The sequence below is a fragment of the Oncorhynchus gorbuscha genome, linkage group LG02 (assembly GCF_021184085.1).
Source record: "Oncorhynchus gorbuscha isolate QuinsamMale2020 ecotype Even-year linkage group LG02, OgorEven_v1.0, whole genome shotgun sequence".
Taxonomy (NCBI): domain Eukaryota; kingdom Metazoa; phylum Chordata; class Actinopteri; order Salmoniformes; family Salmonidae; genus Oncorhynchus; species Oncorhynchus gorbuscha.
In genome coordinates this window covers 18,536,346-18,550,347 of record NC_060174.1, presented here as the reverse complement: position 1 = coordinate 18,550,347, position 14,002 = coordinate 18,536,346, and the positions used below count along the sequence as shown (strand labels likewise).

Here is a 14,002-nt window from a genome sequence, read left to right as displayed (position 1 = left end):
ACAAAAATATAAATGCAAATTACCCCGTTTTCCTCACCCAATTTTTGTGATATCCAAATTGGTAGTTACAGTTTTGTCCCATCGTTGCAACTCCCGTATGGACTCGCGAAGGTCGAGAGCCATGCTTCCTCTGGAACACTACCCCACCAAGCCGCACTGCTTAACATACAACAACTTCAATGAGTTACAGTTCATACGTATAGACCCACCCACTGGAGAGCCAGGCAAACCCAAACAGAAATAGTTTGCCCCTACAAAAGGGCTTTATTACAGACAGAAATACTCCTCAGTTTCATCAGCTGTCAGGGTGGCTGGACTCATCCGATCCTGCAGGTAAAGAACCTGGATGTGGAGTTCCTGAGCTGATATGGTTACACATAGTCTGCGGTTGTGAGGCCGGTTGGCCGTACTGATGAATTCTCTATAACGACGTTGGAGTTGGAAAAATGAACATTACGTTCTCTGGCAACAGCTCTGGTGGACATTCCTGCAGTCGGCATGCCAATTGCACACTCCCTCAAAACTAGAGACATCTGTGGAATTTTAGAGTTGCCTTTTATTGTCCCCAGCACAAGGTGCACCTGTGTAATGATCATGCTGTTTAATCAGCTTCTTGATATGTTACACCTGTCAGGTGGATGGATTATCTTGGCAAAGGAGAAATGCTTACTAACAGGGATTTAAAAACACATTTGTGAACAACATTTGAGAAATCTACTTTGTGTATACAGAAAAATTCTGGGATCTTTTATTTCAGCTCATGAAACAAAGACCAACACTTTACATGTGCATTTATATTTTTGTCCAGTATAGTTTTGGATGACTTGACTTAAACATTTTGCAAACTAGTGTGCAAAACATACAATTTGCAAACATGTTCAGATTTACATAATAGTTTGTGTGATGTTCTTTTTTTTACTATGATAAATTACTCAAACTTGGAGGAAGCAATTGTTTTTACTGGGTCAGGAAAAGCGTAGGTTCATCTAATTACAATTAATTGCATCACAAAGTTGACCATTGTGTTGTGGTGTGCATAAAAAAAAACTTCCTGGACACTAGTGGATTAGAGGTCAACAACCACAGTATCCTGACCTACAGTACCCTAGCAGTACAAGGTGACATGCAGGATGGCAGTCCAGAATATGTGTCTTAAAAGCACGATTCCCCAATTTCAGCCTACAGGTAATTTTATTTATTTATTTATATATATATATATATATATATATATATATATATATATATATATATTTGTTCTTGGACATAAATGACTGTAAAATCACCAGGAAACGAGCTCAAAGTGATTTTAATTAAGAATATTTGTTCCCAAATATTCCCCCACATAGAGGCATGTGATCATATCACAATGTAATCAAGGTTTTAAATTACTCTGTTTTAAATTAATTAAATTAATCTGTTTAGAATCCTTTTGGTGAATTTTCAGCGCACAAATGATTTAGAACTATGTTCCAGCCCCGACCACCCATTCAAGGGGGGTGGCTTAATGGAATAGGGGACCCCTGCTTTAAAGTTTCCCTCAGATAGTTTTGGAAACACTCTTAGGATGCTTATTACGTTGCATAAACATAAGTGCTTTTTTTATTCCCCACAGGAACTTTTCTGGTTTCAATACAGCACTATGTTCTCTTCAGTCTCTTCAGTTCCACACAATGGTTTCTAGTCAATATAACCTCGAGAAAAAGGTTATGCAACTTGTTTACAACCGAAGACGTTGTCAAAATGCTACCATTGACTGACATATGGAACTTAAGCATCATATTAAATTTTAGTTAGCCAACTGCACAAATACACAGTAATATGTATAAAACCATTTCATAAATGTACTTCAAGTAAAATTCTTAGTCAAAAGTACCATTGATGGAACAGAAAAACAATGGTATTAATTAAATATCCTCACAAATGTTTGGCATAATGGATCTATCAAAACAAACTTGTGTCTAATGCAAATCAAAGGCTGTCACCACTTGCTTCGTCAAATTGATATTCCCCAAAATACCACTAGTCTCTGAGCCTGAACTTTCTCCTACTTCACACGGCCTCTGTTTGAGTCAGCTTTCCAAATCACATAATGATGATCATGACTGTCCTGGTAGCTTGAGTGCACCAGAATAACAGGATCTAATAACAGGATCGGCTATATCTGTTGTGCAACACTGCGAAACATAATTTAGTTTAACAGCAACTTCCTTTAGAGATGAGACGAGAGATGAGATGAAAACTAACTTCCTTAAAAAGAAAATCAAGATAGATAAACACATCTCATATCTTCTTTCCCAAAATACTTTCAGCAATAAACATTTTTGTTGAATATGGCCCAGAGATTGGGAGGTTGGGAAAATGGGACCTGATGAGTCTCTGCTTGGCACTCAGAACAGCATCCTATCCAGGGGGTGTACTTGTACATCAAGCTGACTCAGGCTACCGAAACTCATTTGAGCCGTTCTGGATCACACAAGCCAAAGCTACTCACTTTATTTTTTATAACGTCACATAATTCATATAATAATATATAATAATAATATATGCCATTTAGCAGACGCTTTTATCCAAAGCGACTTACAGTCATGTGTGCATACATTCTACGTATGGGTGGTCCCGGGGATCGAACACACTACCCTGGCGTTACAAGCGCCATGCTCTACCAACTGAGCTACCAACTGAGCTACAGAAGGACCACGGATGTGAAACGGCTAGCTTAGTTAGCGGTGTGCGCTAAATAGCTTTTCAATCGGTTACGTCACCTGCTCTGAGACCTTGAAGTAGTAGTTCCCCTTGCTCTGCAAGGGCCGCGGCTTTTGTGGAACGATGGGTAACGATGCTTCGTGGGTGACTGTTGTTGATGTGTGCAGAAGGTCCCTGGTTCGCGCCCGGGTATGGGCGAGGGGACGGTTTAAAATTATACTGTTACATTGATGCTGTTGACCCGGATTACTGGTTGCTGCGGAAAAAACGAGGAAGGTCAAAAGGGGGGTGAGTGTAACGGATGTGATACGGCTAGCTTAGTTAGCGGTGTGCGCTAAATAGCGTTTCAATCGGTTACATCACCTGCTCTGAGACCTTGAAGTAGTAGTTCCCCTTGCTCTGCAAGGGCCGCGGCTCTTGTGGAGCGATGGGTAACGATGCTTCGAGGGTGAATGTTGTCAGTTGTGTGCAGAAGGTCCCTGGCTCGCGCCCGGGTATGGGCGAGTGGACGGTTTAAAATTATACTGTTACACATACTGGTCGTGTCAATAATGTACTATGAGGGTGTATTAGACAGCTTATTGCTCATCAAGGTCCACGTTCCCTAAAAGAATGTGACTAGAGGGACAATGGAGAGTTAGACTTAGCTTGCTACACCCCTACTACCCGAGGAGCATTCAATCAGAACTGCCTAGTATCAACAGCATGTGACCAACAGGATATATAAACCTCTGAGGCTATGTAACAGAAGAACAAACAAGACTTTTCCAGCTGAGCTGAACCAAGATCAGTATTGTTGCTTTGATCAAAGACACTAGTGAAAACAGAGATGAAGCCAACACTGGCATTCCTACTGCTGTTAGCGGCCGTCTTGGTCCATATGGGGACCAGTTTCTCATTTGGGAGAGACAGGGCTCAGTACGCCTCCTGGGATGACGTGAACGTGGTGGCCCACTGGCTTCTCCAGCTGGGCCAGGGACTCAAAGAACACATTGAGAAAACCAAGAGCCAGATGAGACATCTCCATCAAGCTGAAAGCCTTCAATGGCACAGTGGCCAACTTGGGTCGGGAGACCAAGAGCCTGCAGGAGGGTGGAGAGGCACTGAAGACCAGAGCCCAGGAGATGGTGGTGAACATGTCTGCTGAGGTGCTGAGGAGCTGAGGGCAGAGCGCCAGAGAATCCACACCAGGATGGACAGGCTGGAAGAGCGGGTGGATAGAATACAGCAAGGACGGGGGCTGAAGCTGAACAACAGCAGTAACAACCGCAGTGATGATGCCAACTTCATCCAGGTAAGAGAACAATCTGCCACTTTTTCACAATACACTGTGGGTGATATCTAAAATATTAACGGGGAGTAAATCTTCCATTACTTAATTAAATATGATTAATAACATGCTAAACGGAATAAAACAAAAACGTTAGAGGTCCAAAATATAAAGTTAGCTGCTGACTCACATCATAGGGTTCCAATACTTTTGTGTATTTAAATATTTTCAAATAATGTGGCCCGAATCAACTACTTCTATGGAAGAATTTTAAAGTAATTTCAAATACTTTCCTATAAATAGCCTACTATTTGAAAGTATTTTCAAAAAATGTAATTCAAATACAGTACCAAACAGACCTGGTTCACATGCATGAGTATTTTTATATTTCTATAAAATACTGTGTATGAGTAATTTCAAAGTGTATTTCCAACTACATTCTAACTCCTAGTTGTTTAAAAAAAAGATTGAAATACTTCCAAATGTCTTTGGAAGTCATTGAAGTACCCTAAATAGTATTTGGACACAGGTTTCAATAACATTGACAGTTTGATCTGGTGATGGACAGTGAAGTTTTACAAGTCAAGCTTCAATATACTGCAATTACGGAAAGTACATCCGTGCCCCACATTATCAATATAGTCGGAAGAAGAGATTGGGAATAACGAAAAACAGAAAACAGATCTCATTTGTGTCACTTCTTTCCTCAGAGGTTACTGGAGGCACAGAATAAACGGATAGATTACCTGGTGGACAGAATAAGGCAACAGCAGGACAAACTGGGGAAACAGAACATGCACCTACAGGCACTCCAGAGCGAGGTATGTAGTGTACAATAACCACTATTGCATGTAGGTGTGTGTACAATATCTGATGGAACATGTTTGTCTTTTCCCTCAGGTTAAACAGAGGAGAGTGAAGTCCGTTGTCAGGCAGAAACATCAGGAAATAGCAATGAAGGATTACACTAAAGGAGTCGCTTCTCTAACTGGTAAGCCTAATACATCATAATAGAATATGGACATCAAGACCTCTGCAGGCTTTTATTGACAATTACATGAAGTTGGTGCAAAGAGTCAATATTTGCAGTGTTGACCCTTTTCAAGACCTTTGCGATCTGCTCTGGCATGCTGTCAATTCACTTCTGGGTCACATCCTGACTGATGGCAGCCCATACTTGCATAATCAATGCTTGGAGTTTGTCAGAATTTGTGGGGTTTTGTTTGTCCACCCGTCTCTTGAGGATTGACCATAAATTCAATGGGATTAAGGTCTGGGTAGTTTCCTGGCCATGGACACAAAATTCGATGTTTTGTTCCCCGAGCCACTTAGTTATCACTTTTGCCTTATGGCAAGGTGCTCCGTCATGCTGGAAAAGGCATTGTTCGTCACCAAACTGTTCCTGGGTGGTTGGGAGAAGTTGCTCTCGGAGGATGTGTTGGTACCATTCTTTATTCATGGCTGTGTTCTTAGGCAAAATTGTGAGTGAGCCCACTCCCTTGGCCAAGAAGCAACCCCACACATGAATGGTCTCAGGATGCTTTACTGTTGGCATGACACAGGACTGATGGTAGCACTCACCTTCTCTTCTCCGGACAAGCTTTTTTCCTGATGCCCCAAACAATCGGAATGGGGATTCAGAGAAAATGACATTACCCCAGTCCTCAGCAGTCCAATCCCTGTACCGTTTGCAGAATATCAGTCTGTCCCCAATGTTTTTCCTGGAGAGAAGTGGCTTCTTTGCTGCCCTTCTTGACACCAGCCCATCCTCCAAAAGTCTTTGCATCATAGTGCGTGCAGATGCAGACACACCTGCCTGCTGCCATTCCTGAGCAAGCTCTGTACTGGTGGTGCCCCAATCCCGCAGTTGAATCAACTTCAGGAGACGGTCCTGGCGCTTGCTGGACTTCCTCGGGCGCCCTGAAGCCTTCTTCACAACAATTGAACCGCTCTCCTTGAAGTCCTTGATAATCCAAATAAATGGTTGATTTAGGTGTAATCTTATAGGCAGCAATATCCTTGCCTGTTGTTACGAATCCCTTTTGGCCCGACAGTCTAGGGGGGGGGGGGGGGGCATGGTAATGAGACCCGTAACATAACTCATGCAAATTATAATTGTGACAAAGTAAAAGTGAGAACGAAATAACCACGACAACTGAAATCTACCGTCAAACTCAAGGTTTATTTGTAAACACACAGTAATGGGGGGGAGCACGAAAAGGGGCTGAGCTGGACCCAAGGAAAGAAACAATAAGTATTCAAAAACACCCCTAAGCTAGACTAGCCTACTTTAACAACAGCTAACTAACTAACCAAAAATACAGTGGGTGGTCCACCCAGTTCTAACTAGTGTATTTAACAAAGTTTACCTACGGGTAGTGTATGCCCATGGGCGACTTGTCTTGGTTTCCCCTTTTCCCACCAGCAAACAAACACCATAACCAAAAACAATACTCACAGGTGAGGACAAAGTGCTATGGAGGTGCTCAAACAAAAGAGAGGTTAATACACAAAGAGAGTGAAACACAGAGACCTACAGACATGGCATTTACAGAGAGATTGAGCTCTAGAGCAAACAACTGATGGGATTTTTAAACCAAGGGAAAGGAACTGTGATTGGGTAGGAAACAGGAGGAGGTGTGTTTCTGATTGATGATTGGATTGGTGACTGATTGGAGAGTGATGATTTTCACCTGTGAGGGGAGAAGGAGAGAAAAGAACACAGGATACACACACACACACAGGATACCTGTATCCGTAACACCTGTGAAGCACTTTTAGTGCAAAGCAATGATGACGGCACGTATTTCCTTGCAGGTAACCATGGTTGACAGAGGAAGAACAACGATTCCAAGCACCACCTTCCTTTTGAAGCTTCCAGTCTGTTATTCGAATTCAATCAGCATGACCGAGTGATCTCCAGCCTTGTCCTCGTCAACACTCACACCTATGTTAACGAGAGAATCACTGACTAGATGTCCGCTGGTCCTTTTGTAGCAGGGCTGAAATGCAGTGGATATGTTTTTGGGGGGATTCTGTTCATTTGCATGGCAGAGAGGGATTTTGCAATGAATTACAATTCATCTGATCACTATTCATAACATTCTAGAGTATATGCAAATTGCCATCATACAAACGGAGGCAGACTTTGTGAAAATTAATATTTGTGTCATTCTCAAAACTTTTGGCCACGACAGTAGACATTTATCTTTCAGTCCTTTGTATAGTCATTGATAAACATGTGCATTGCCGTAGACCAGGTATACCCAAAGTGGGGTACGTGCAATGCCATTTGGGCTAAGCAAAATATACACTGCTCAAAAAAATAAAGGGAACACTTAAACAACACAATGTAACTCCGAGTCAATCACACTTCTATGAAATCAAACTGTCCACTTAGGAAGCAACACTGATTGACAATAAATTTCACATGCTGTTGTGCAAATGGAATAGACAACCGGTGGAAATTATAGGCATTTAGCAAGACACCCCCAATAAAGGAGTGGTTCTGCAGGTGGGGACCACAGACCACTTCTCAGTTCCTATGCTTCCTGGCTGATGTTTTGGTCACTTTTGAATGCCGGCGGTGCTTTCACTCTAGTGGTAGCATGAGACGAAGTCTACAACCCACACAAGTGGCTCAGGTAGTGCAGCTCATCCAGGCTGGCACATCAATGCGAGATGTGGCAAGAAGGTTTGCTGTGTCTGTCAGTGTAGTGTCCAGGGCATTGGAGTCGCTACCAGGAGACAGGCCAGTACATCAGGAGACGTGGAGGAGGCCGTAGGAGGGCAACAACCCAGCAGCAGGACTGCTACCTCCGCCTTTGTGCAAGGAGGCGCACTGCCAGAGGCCTGCAAAATGACCTCCAGCAGGCCACAAATGTGCATGTGTCTGCTCAAACGGTCAGAAACAGACTCCATTAGGGTGGTATGAGGGCCTGACGTCAACAGGTGGGGGTTGTGCTTACAGCCCAACACCGTGCAGGATGTTTGGCATTTGTCAGAGAACACCAAGATTGGCAAATTCGCCACTGATGCTCTTCACAGATGAAAGCAGGTTCACACTGAGCACATGTGACAGACGTGACAGAGTCTGGAGTCGCCGTGGAGAACGTTCTGCTGCCTGCAACATCCTCCAGCATGACCGGCTTAGTGGTGGGTCAGTCATGGTGTGGCATTTCTTTGGAGAGCCGCACAGCCCTCCATGTGCTCGCCAGAGGTAGGCTGACTGCCATTAGGTACCGAGATGAGATCCTCAGACCCCTTGTGAGACCATATGCTGGTGCGGTTGGCCCTGGGTTCCTCCTAATGCAGGATAATGCTAGACCTCATGTGGCTGGAGTGCATCAGCAGTTCCTGCAAGAGGAAGGCATTGATGCTATGGACTGGCCCGCCCGTTCCCCAGACCTGAATCCAATTGAGCACATCGGGGACATCATGTCTCGCGCCATCCACCAACGCCACGTTGCACCACAGACTGTCCAGGAGTTGGTGGATGCTTTAGTCCAGGTCTGGGAGGAGATCCCTCAGGAGACCATCCGCCACCTCATCAGGAGCATGCCCAGGCGTTGTAGGGAGGTCATACAGGCATGTGGAGGCCACACACACTACTGAGCCTTACATAAAAGTTGGATCAGCCTGTAGTGTGGTTTTCCACTTTAATTTTGAGTGTGACTCCAAATCCAGACCTCCATGGGTTGATACATTTGATTTCCATTGATAATTTGTGTGATTTTGTTGTCAGCACATTCAACTATGTAAAGAAAAAGGTATTTAATAAGAATATTTAATTCATTCAGATCTAGGATGTGGTGTGTTATTTTAGTGTTCCCTTCATTTTTTTGAGCAGTGTATATTTTTTTCATTTCTTCACATTTTTAAAACAGCCCCCCCCCCCCCCCCCCCCCCCCCACCTCTCGCAGAGTAGCCTTGGTTTAATTTTATTTTTGGCAGTGAAACATCTAGGATTCAACGAAATAACAACAATAAAAAAGGTAGCCTAGTCAAATAACTAACATCAAATCACATTAAGCGTTACTCTCTCGCGGGAATTCCACTAACGGTCCGTAAGTAGCCAAACGTAGCTACTGCTCATTCCGTTTGCTCGAAAATGGATAAACGGTTTAAAAAAATAATAATAATAAGTAGGGCCTGCGTTCATAAGAGACAAATACCAGATCTACTGGTAGTACTGCTACTGCCCCCTTACCTGAGAAAGCACCGAGCAACAGACAGGGAAGTTGGACCATCAAAAAGCTCAAATATGAGGAGAACTACATTGATTTGAGGTTTACTTATATTGGGAGTAGTGTCTTTCCTCAGCCCCCAGTGTGTTATATGTGCAAAAGTACTCTCGCACAACTCGATGAAACCTTCACTTTTGTGCAATTTGAAAAATAAGCCACAGGAGTTTGAGCGAGAATTAAGACTACGTTTGAGTAGTAAGACATGTATAAAAGCAACAGATACCATTAATAAGAAGGGGCTAGATGCGTCTTATATGGTGAGCTACCGAGTGACTCGGACAGACAACCCCCATGCTATTGTGGAGGACTAAATTCTTCCTGCTGCCGCAGATATGACTGGGACAATGCTGGAGGAAAAGGCCAAAAAAACTATACAGACAATGACTTGATCAAACAACACTGCTTCACGGCGCATAAGTGCCATGATAGGCGATGTTTTGAAACAATTACTGCTTCGCATACAAGCCAGTGAATTTTATGCGTTACACTAAATACAGGCACAGACTGTGTGGGAAATTATTGAAGACGGAGACTCCAATACAAACCAACAGAGTTATGAGCATACTTTCAAGCACACCCTTCTCATTAACCTGTGGTGAGTTCACAATTCTTGATGAATAAATAAGGTTTTGTGTGATCTCCGTGTCGGAGATCTTTGTGGGCTATACTCGGCCTTGTCTCAGGATGGTAAGTTGGTGGTTGAAGATTTCCCTCTAGTGGTGTGGGGGCTGTGCTTTGGCAAAGTGGGTGGGGTTATATCCTTCCTGTTTGGCCCTGTCCGGGGGTGTCCTCGGATGGGGCCACAGTGTCTCCTGACCCCTCCTGTCTCAGCCTCCAGTATTTATGCTGCAGTAGTTTATGTGTCGGGGGGCTAGGGTCAGTTTGTTTATCTGGAGTACTTCTCCTGTCCTATTCGGTGTCCTGTGTAAATCTAAGTGTGCGTTCTCTAATTCTCTCCTTCTCTCTTTCTTTCTCTCTCTCGGAGGACCTGAGCCCTAGAACCATGCCCCAGGACTACCTGACATGATGACTCCTTGCTGTCCCCAGTCCACCTGGCCATGCTGCTGCTCCAGTTTCAACTGGCCTGGGCCCTAGGACCATGTCCCAGGACTACCTGACATGAGGACTCCTTGCTGTCCCCAGTCCACCTGGCCATGCTCCTGCTCCAGTTTCAACTGTTCTGCCTTACTATTATTCAACCATGCTGGTCATTTATGAACATTTGAACATCTTGGCCACGTTCTGTTATAATCTCCACCTGGCACAGCCAGAAGAGGACTGGCCACCCCACATATGCTCTCTCTAATTCTCTCTTTCTTTCTCTCTCTCGGAGGACCTGAGCCCTAGGACCGTGCCCCAGGACTACCTGACATGATGGCTCCTTGCTGTCCCCAGTCCATCTGACTGTGCTGCTGCTCCAGTTTCAACTGTTCTGCCTTATTATTATTTGACCATGCTGGTCATTTATGAACATTTGAACATCTTGGTCATGTTCTGTTATAATCTCTACCCGGCACAGCCAGAAGAGGACTGGCCACCCCACATAGCCCGGTTCCTCTCTAGGTTTCTTCCTAGGTTTTGGCCTTTCTAGGGAGTTTTTCCTAGCCACCGTGCTTTTACACCTGCATTGTTTGCTGTTTGGGGTTTTAGGCTGGGTTTCTGTACAGCACTTTGAGATATCAGCTGATGTACGAAGGGCTATATAAATAAATTTGATTTGATTTGATTTGTAAGCAAAATTATTGAATATTATTATTTGTCCCTGGTCCTAACTTTGTCAACTCCCACGAGCCGGGTTGTGACAAAAACACTCATTCTTATGTTTAATAAATGTATCATACAGTGTGTGTGTGGCAGGCTTGCAATGATGGTAAAAATAAATAAAAAAACATTTCAGAGTGCGCTGACCCTGGTGCTAGAGGGGGTACGCAGCTGGAGGTTGAATGTTTGGAGGGGTACGGGACTAAAAAGTTTGGGAACCACTGCCCTAGACCATTATACAAGTAGCCACCAAATAAGTTTAATGAATGGTTACTGATCAACATGTTTCGTTTTTGCTGTTTCAGAGTTGGCCACGGACTGCCATGAGTTGTTCCTGAAAGGGGAGAGAAATAATGGAGTGTACACCATCCAGCATCCCAACTCTCAGCCCTTTGATGTATTCTGTGAAATTACTGCTGAGTGAAAGGAAAACTAACTTGGTTCCTCTAAACTTCGATATCGCCAATGGCTGGAATTTGTCCTGGCGGATACAGGCTTCTCCAAGAAAAGTTGCTTTGCACAGAGAAAACCCCATCGGCTGTGGAACAATTGGAACATTACTTGGCTAATTCCTTCTCTTCCCGTCTTTTCTTTTACACAAGGTGGATGGACAGTCATCCAAAGACGGCGAGATGGATCCCAACATTTCAATCAATTATGGGAGGCCTATCAAAAAGGCTTTGGCAGCCTGAAAGGTGTTATTTCATTAGAGCAAATGTATATGGAAACCCTTTCAATACACCCAATATTCATGTTTAAATAATGCACACGTTCATGTGAATAATCTGGATTCTAATTCTCTTTTAGGTGAGTTTTGGCTGGGACTGGACAACATCCACACTGACCAAACAGGAGGAGCTCACATTGCTGGTGGAGCTGTCTGATTGGATGGGAGAGGCTCAGTCTGTGTAGTATACATTCCATACCTCCCTGAGAGTTCATGTGATAGACTGGAAAGTGGCTTAACCACCGGGCCCTCAGGTCTGTCCTTCTCCACTATTGACAGAGACAACGATCTGAACACAGACGTCAACTGTGCCAAGCAACTCAGGTATGTGTTTCTTGAACATTTTACTAAAAGAAAATGTCCTATTTTTTTTTACCTCACTAAAAGTATGTTCTCTTACAAGTGTTTTGTTTCCTCATAGGTGGCTGGTGGTTCAGCAACTGCGGCCAATCCGACCTGAATGGCAAGTACTGTAGAAATCCCAACAAACTTCAAAGACAACAGCAAAGGAACTGATATTTTGGAAGACCAACCATGCCCTGAGGACCACTGTATTGAAGATTGCCCCAGCTACAGTGGATCACGGTTATTATTAGACCTTCAGTATAAAAATAGTATACAAAAAGTGTATACATGCATCTTTGAAAATGCAAGAGAAAACGTCGCTATGCATTAGTCCAGGTTAGGCACAATTTTGGCCACTAGATGGCAGCAGTGTATGGGCAACATTTTAGAGTGATCCAATGAACCATTGTATTTCTGTTCAAATTGATGTATCAAGACTGCCTAAATGAGCCCAATTGGTTTATTGATACATTTTCAAGTTCATAACTACTAATCGAAATAAGCCTTTGTTAGCTCAACCATCCTGCGGTGGGGGGGGGGGGCAACAATCCAGTAACAGGTGTGCCTTGTAAAAAGTTCATTTGTGGGATTTATTTCCTTAATGCATTTGAGCCAATTTGTTTTGTGACAAGGTAGGGGTGGTTTGGTATTTGGTAAAATACCAAATTCATATTATGGCAAGAATAGCTTGAAAGTTTCTTCAAGTGCATTTGCAAAAACCATCAAGCGCTATGATGAAACTGGCTCTCATGAGGACCGTCAATGGAAAGGAAGACCCAGAGTTACCTCTGCTGCAGAGGAAAAGTTCATTAGGAGTTACCAGCCTCAGATATTGCAGCCCAAATAAATGCTTCAGAGTTTAAGTAACAGACACATCTTAACATCAACCGTTCAGAGGAGACTGCATGAAATCAGGCCTTCATGGTTGAATTGCTGCAAAGAAACAACTACTAAAAAGGACACCAATAAGAAGAAGTGACTTGATAGGGCCAACACAAGCAATGAACATTAGACTGGTGAAAATCTGTCTTTTGATGTGATGAGTCCAAATGTGAGATTTTTGATTCCAACTGCCGTGTCTTTGAGACACACAGAGTAGGTGAACTGATTATCTCTGTGTGTGTTCTCTGCATGTGTCTCACTGTGAAGCATAGAGGACGAGGTGTGATAATATTTTGCTGGTGACACTGATTTACTTTGAATTCAAGGCACACTTAACCAGCATGGCTACCACAGAACTCTGCTGTGATACGCCATCCTATCTGGTTTGCTCTTAGTGGGACAATCATTTGTTTTTCAACAGGACACTGACCTAATACACCTGCAGGCTGTGTAAGGGCTATTTGACCAAGAAGGAGAGGGATGGAGTGCTGCATCAGATGACCTGGCCTCCACAATCACCCGACCTCAATCCAATTGAAATGGTTTGGGATGAGTTGGACTGCAGAGTGAAGGAAAAGCAGCCAACAACTGCTCAGCATATGTGCGAACCCCTTCAAGACTGTTGAAAAAGCATTCCAGGTGACTACCTCATGAAGCTGGTTGAGCGAATTCCAAGTGTGTGTCCAAAGCGGTCATCAAGGCAAAGGGTGGCTCCTTTGAAGAAAAATATATTTCAATTTTTTTAACACTTTAGGTTACTACATGATTCCATGTGTTATTTAATAGTTTTGATGACTTCACTAATTTTCTCCAATGCAGAAAATAGTAAAAAATAAATTAAAATGATTTACTGGTACTGTCACTATTCAGACCCTTTATTCAGTACTTTGTTGAAGCAACTCTGGCAGCGATTACAGCATCAAGTCATCTTGGGTATGACGCTACAAGCTTGGCACACCTGTATTTGGGCAGTTTTTCCCATTCTCTGCAGATCCTCTCAAGCTCTGTCAGGTTGAATGGGGAGCGTCGCTTCACAGCTATTTTCAGGTCTCTCCAGAGATGTTTGAT

At 43.5% G+C, this 14,002-nt stretch overlaps 1 pseudogene; it reads left to right on the top strand.

The window, feature by feature from the left end:
• The first annotated feature begins 3,583 nt into the window (after positions 1-3,583).
• LOC123989583 lies at positions 3,584-12,355 on the top strand (annotated as a pseudogene).
• Positions 12,356-14,002: the final 1,647 nt, after the last annotated feature.